The 5,000-nt window shown below is 71.6% G+C and overlaps 1 non-coding gene across 1 annotated transcript; it reads right to left on the minus strand.

Moving 5' to 3' along the window:
* Positions 1–2,681: 2,681 nt before the first annotated feature.
* LOC135978004 (5S ribosomal RNA) lies at positions 2,682–2,800 on the minus strand. The gene has a single exon (XR_010595434.1). It is a non-coding gene; the product is annotated as a 5S ribosomal RNA (ribosomal RNA).
* Positions 2,801–5,000: the final 2,200 nt, after the last annotated feature.

The following is a 5,000-nucleotide window of genomic DNA, read 5'->3' on the forward strand; positions in this document are numbered from 1 at the left end:
CGAGAGCCGTGTCGGCGGCGGTGGCGGGTGTCAGGCTTTACGTCCAGCCTCCGGAGGGTGAGCGTCCTCGGACGCGATGCAGCCGCCGCAGAGAGGCAGCCTCCGAGGCAGGGAGCGGAGCACCGAGGCTGGGGAGTGGGGAGCAGGAGCCGGGGGGGAGGTGGGGGGCGTTCAGGACAACAGGTCAACCCCCTGGAAGCGGCTGTCAAATGTTCAACGTCCCCACTCGGCCACCAGGTCAAGCCCCGGGAAGCGGCTGTAAAATTCTCAAAGTCCCCACCGGGACAATAGGTCAAGCCCTGGGAGGCGGCTGTCAAATGTTCAAAGTCCCCACCGGGACAACAGGTCAACCCCCGGGAAGCGGCTGTCAAATTTTCAAAGTCCCCGTTCGGCCACCAGGTCAACCCGCTGAATCTACTGGGTTGACCTGGCGGCCGTTTTGCTTTCCGGCCACCAGGTCAACCCATTGGTTTCGACGGGTTGACCTGGCGGCTGGTTTGCTTTCCGGCCACCAGGTCAACCCATTGGATTCGACGGGTTGACCTGGTGGCCGGTTTGCTTTCCGGCCCGGGTGTCACCCCACTCCGAGGGCAGCACGGCAGTGGTCTTGAGGACCACAGAGGGGGGCTTAATAGTCGAGACGGAGCAGGTCCGGGGGAGGCTTAATAGTCGCCCCCCGGCCAGTCCGGGGGAGGCTTAATAGTCGTCCCCCGAGGACTCCGGGGGCCAGGCTTAATAGTCGTCCCCCCCCGGGCGCTCCAGGGGGGAAAGCTTAATAGTCCTCCCCCGAGGACTCCGGGGGCAGGCTTAACAGTCGTCCGCCCCGGGCGCTCCAGGGGGAAAGCTTAATAGTCCTCCCCCGACAGTGTGTGTGTGTGTGTGTGGGAGGGAGGCTTAGCAGTCTTGCCCCGGGCGGTCCGGTGGGGGAGGCTTAGCAGTCGTCCCCAGGGCGGTCCGGGGGTGGGGGGGGGGGGGAGGCCTCACAGTCGTCCCTCGGAGAGCCGGGTCAGCGGCAGTGGTGGGTTTACGTCCAGCCTCCGGAGGGTGCGCGTCCTCGGAGGCGATGCAGGCGCCGCAGAGAGGCAGCCTCCGAGGCAGGGAGCGGAGCACCGAGGCTGGGGAGAGGGGAGCAGGAGCCGGGGGCTGGGGCTGGGGGTGGGGGGCGTTCAGGACAACCGGTCAAGCCCCGGGAAGCAGCTGTCAAATGTTCCAAGTCCCCACTCGGCCACCAGGTCCACCCCAGTCTAGCAATGGGGTTGACCTGGCTGACGGCCGGTTAGTATCAAGGTAAACTCACCGTCGTCCACAGGAGGGCAGCTCTCAGGCCGGCCGGCTGCGGCTGACTCTGGGGCGGCGCCCGGTCCCGGCAGCGAGGGGCGGGGGGCGCGGAGCGAGACGGGGCTAACCGGGGGGGGGCGCCTCCTGCGACTTTGGGGGCCGCGGGTCGTCAGTGGCGTGCAGGCCGGGCCTCTCCCGGGGGATTCGGGGGGGCGGTCCTGCGGGCCGGGCGCAGGGGGCTCGAGCGAGCCCGGGCCGGTCCGCCCCGGGGCCGGGGTCTCCGCCTGCGGCTCAGGGGGGCGCGGGTCGTCGGGGGAGGAAGCCCGGGGGAGCCGCACACCGGCCCGCCAGGCCAGGCCTGGCCTGGATGGCCGCGGGGGGATTCGGGGCGGTCCCGCGGGCCGGGGGCCGGGCGCAGGGGAGGCGGGGGGGCCGAGCGAGTCCGTCCCGGGCCCGGGGCCTCCCCCTGCGGCTTTGGGGTCCGTGGGTCCCCGCTGGAGGAAGCCACTGGGAGCTGGACACCCGCCGTCCGTCCCGCCAGGCCAGGCCTGGCCTGGGTGGCCGCGGGGGGATTCGGGGCGGTCCCGCGGGCCGGGGGCCGGGCGCAGGGGAGGCGGGGGGGCCGAGCGAGTCGGGCCCGGGCCCGGGGCCTCCCCCTGCGGCTTTGGGGTCCGTGGGTCCCCGCTGGAGGAAGCCGCTGGGCGCTGGACACCCGCCGTCCGTCCCGCCTGGCCAGGCCTGGCCTGGGTGGCCGCGGGGGGATTCGGGGCGGTCCCGCGGGCCGGCGGCCGGGCGCAGGGGAGGCGGGGGGGCCGAGCGAGTCGGGCCCGGGCCCGGGGCCTCCCCCTGCGGCTTTGGGGTCCGTGGGTCCCCGCTGGAGGAAGCCGCTGGGCGCTGGACACCCGCCGTCCGTCCCGCCTGGCCAGGCCTGGCCTGGGTGGCCGCGGGGGGATTCGGGGCGGTCCCGCGGGCCGGCGGCCGGGCGCAGGGGGTCCGAGCGAGTCCGTCCCGGGCCCGGGGCCTCCCCCTGCGGCTTTGGGGTCCGTGGGTCCCCGCTGGAGGAAGCCGCTGGGCGCTGGACACCCGCCGTCCGTCCCGCCTGGCCAGGCCTGGCCTGGGTGGCCGCGGGGGGGGATTCGGGGCGGACCTGCGGGCCGGCGGCCGGGAGGGTCCGGGCCAGTCCGCCCCATGCCCGGGGTCTCCCCCAGCGGCTTCGGTGGCCCCGGGGGGGGTCCTCCGCGGAGGAAGCCGGGTGGGTGGGGAGCCGGACCCCAGGCGCCCAGACCCGTGACCTGCGGCCGCGACCTCCGACTCGGCAGGAGCGACGAGGGGCTTTCCGGCCCGTCCCCCCCTCTCCTTCCCCCCCAGAAAAGGAGAGAGAGCTGACTCGGACCGGGAAAAGCTGCCTACGGCACCTGGGATTCCCAGGCGGTCACCCATCCAAGTACTAGCCAGGCCCGGGACGGTTTACCTTCCGAGATCGGACGGGATCGGGGGCGTTCGGTCCGGTATGGCCGTAGGCACCCGGCCCCGCGCCTCCTCGCCCGCTTTCCCCTGCCGACGCCCGGGCCTGCCGCACGGTGAGCCCCGGTCGGACTGCCCCCCCCCCTGCGGCAGGGCCCCCGTCTCTCGCGGGCCCGGTCCTTTTTTCCTTTTCGAGCTCCGGGGCCCGGGCTGGCCGCCAGAGCCCCTCCGCCCGCCCTCCCCGGCGTCGGGGAAAATACTGTCCCGGACTTCCAGTGCGCCCGATCCTGTCAGCCGGGGGGTGGGGAGGGGCAGTCCCTCGCTGCGGCCGGGGAGGGTGAGCCCAGGGCGGCTTGCCTGCCGTGCGAGGCCCCTCTCGGCCACCAGGTCAACCCCGAGTCGAAAGGGCTGAAAAATTTTCAGAGTCCCCTCCCGGGCACCAGGTCAACCCGTGGAATCGGACGGGTTCACCTGCTGGCCGGTTCGCTTCCCGGGCACCAGGTCAACCCGTGGAATCGAAAGGGTTCACCTGCTGGCCGGTTTGCTTTCCGGCCACCAGGTCAACCCCTAGGGGTTTTAACGGGGGCACGCCCGGTGGCCTCTTTCCCGTCCGGTCACCAGGTCAACCCGGATCTCCCTCCTTCCCTGGGCGTCCCCTCCTCGGAGGCGTCAGGTTCCATTCCCCCCCCCCCCCCCAGACTTCCAGGGGCCCGATCCAGTCGGCCGGGAGGCAGTCCCTCGCTGCGGCCGGGGAGGGTGAGCCCAGGGCGGCCTGGTCCATGTCTCTAGTGGGCCCGATCCTTTTTTTTTTTTTCGAGCTCCGGGGCCAGGCCCGCCCGGGCAGCCCTCCTCGGAGGCGTGGGGCGATTTCCCCCCCCCCCAGACTTCCAGGGGCCCGATCCTGTCGGCCGGGAGGCAGTCCCTCGCTGCGGCCGGGGAGGGTCAGCCCAGGGCGGCTTGCCTGCCGTGCGAGTCCCCTCTCGGCCACCAGGTCAACCCCGAGTCGAAAGGGCTGAAAAATTTTCAGAGTCCCCTCCCGGGCACCAGGTCAACCCGTGGAATCGAACGGGTTCACCTGCTGGCCGGTTCGCTTCCCGGGCACCAGGTCAACCCGTGGAATCGAAAGGGTTCACCTGCTGGCCGGTTCGCTTTCCGGCCACCAGGTCAACCCCTAGGTTTTAAGGGGGGGGACGCCCGGTGGCCTCTTTCCCGTCCGGTCACCAGGTCAACCCGGATCTCCCTCCTTCCCTGGGCGCCCCCTCCTCGGAGGCGTCAGGTTCCAGTCTTTTTTCCAGACTTCCAGGGGCCCGATCCAGTCGGCCGGGAGGCAGTCCCTCGCTGCGGCCGGGGAGGGTGAGCCCAGGGCGGCCTGGTCCATGTCTCTAGTGGGCCCGATCCTTTTTTTTTTTTTCGAGCTCCGGGGCCAGGCCCGCCCGGGCAGCCCTCCTCGGAGGCGTGGGGCGATTTCCCCCCCCCCCAGACTTCCAGGGGCCCGATCCTGTCGGCCGGGAGGCAGTCCCTCGCTGCGGCCGGGGAGGGTCAGCCCAGGGCGGCTTGCCTGCCGTGCGAGTCCCCTCTCGGCCACCAGGTCAACCCCGAGTCGAAAGGGCTGAAAAATTTTCAGAGTCCCCTCCCGGGCACCAGGTCAACCCGTGGAATCGAACGGGTTCACCTGCTGGCCGGTTCGCTTCCCGGGCACCAGGTCAACCCGTGGAATCGAAAGGGTTCACCTGCTGGCCGGTTCGCTTTCCGGCCACCAGGTCAACCCCTAGGTTTTAAGGGGGGGGACGCCCGGTGGCCTCTTTCCCGTCCGGTCACCAGGTCAACCCGGATCTCCCTCCTTCCCTGGGCGCCCCCTCCTCGGAGGCGTCAGGTTCCAGTCTTTTTTCCAGACTTCCAGGGGCCCGATCCAGTCGGCCGGGAGGCAGTCCCTCGCTGCGGCCGGGGAGGGTGAGCCCAGGGCGGCCTGGTCCATGTCTCTAGTGGGCCCGATCCTTTTTTTTTTTTTCGAGCTCCGGGGCCAGGCCCGCCCGGGCAGCCCTCCTCGGAGGCGTGGGGCGATTTCCCCCCCCCACCCCCAGACTTCCAGGGGCCCGATCCTGTCGGCCGGGAGGCAGTCCCTCGCTGCGGCCGGGGAGGGTCAGCCCAGGGCGGCCTGCTTGGCGGCCGGGTCCATGTCTCTAGTGGGCCCGATCCTTTTTTTCCCTTTTCCGGCTCCGGGGCCCGGGGTGCTCGGGTAGCCCTCCGCGGTGGCGTCG

The sequence above is a fragment of the Chrysemys picta genome, unplaced genomic scaffold, assembly GCF_011386835.1.
Source record: "Chrysemys picta bellii isolate R12L10 unplaced genomic scaffold, ASM1138683v2 scaf100, whole genome shotgun sequence".
NCBI classification, from domain to species: domain Eukaryota; kingdom Metazoa; phylum Chordata; order Testudines; family Emydidae; genus Chrysemys; species Chrysemys picta.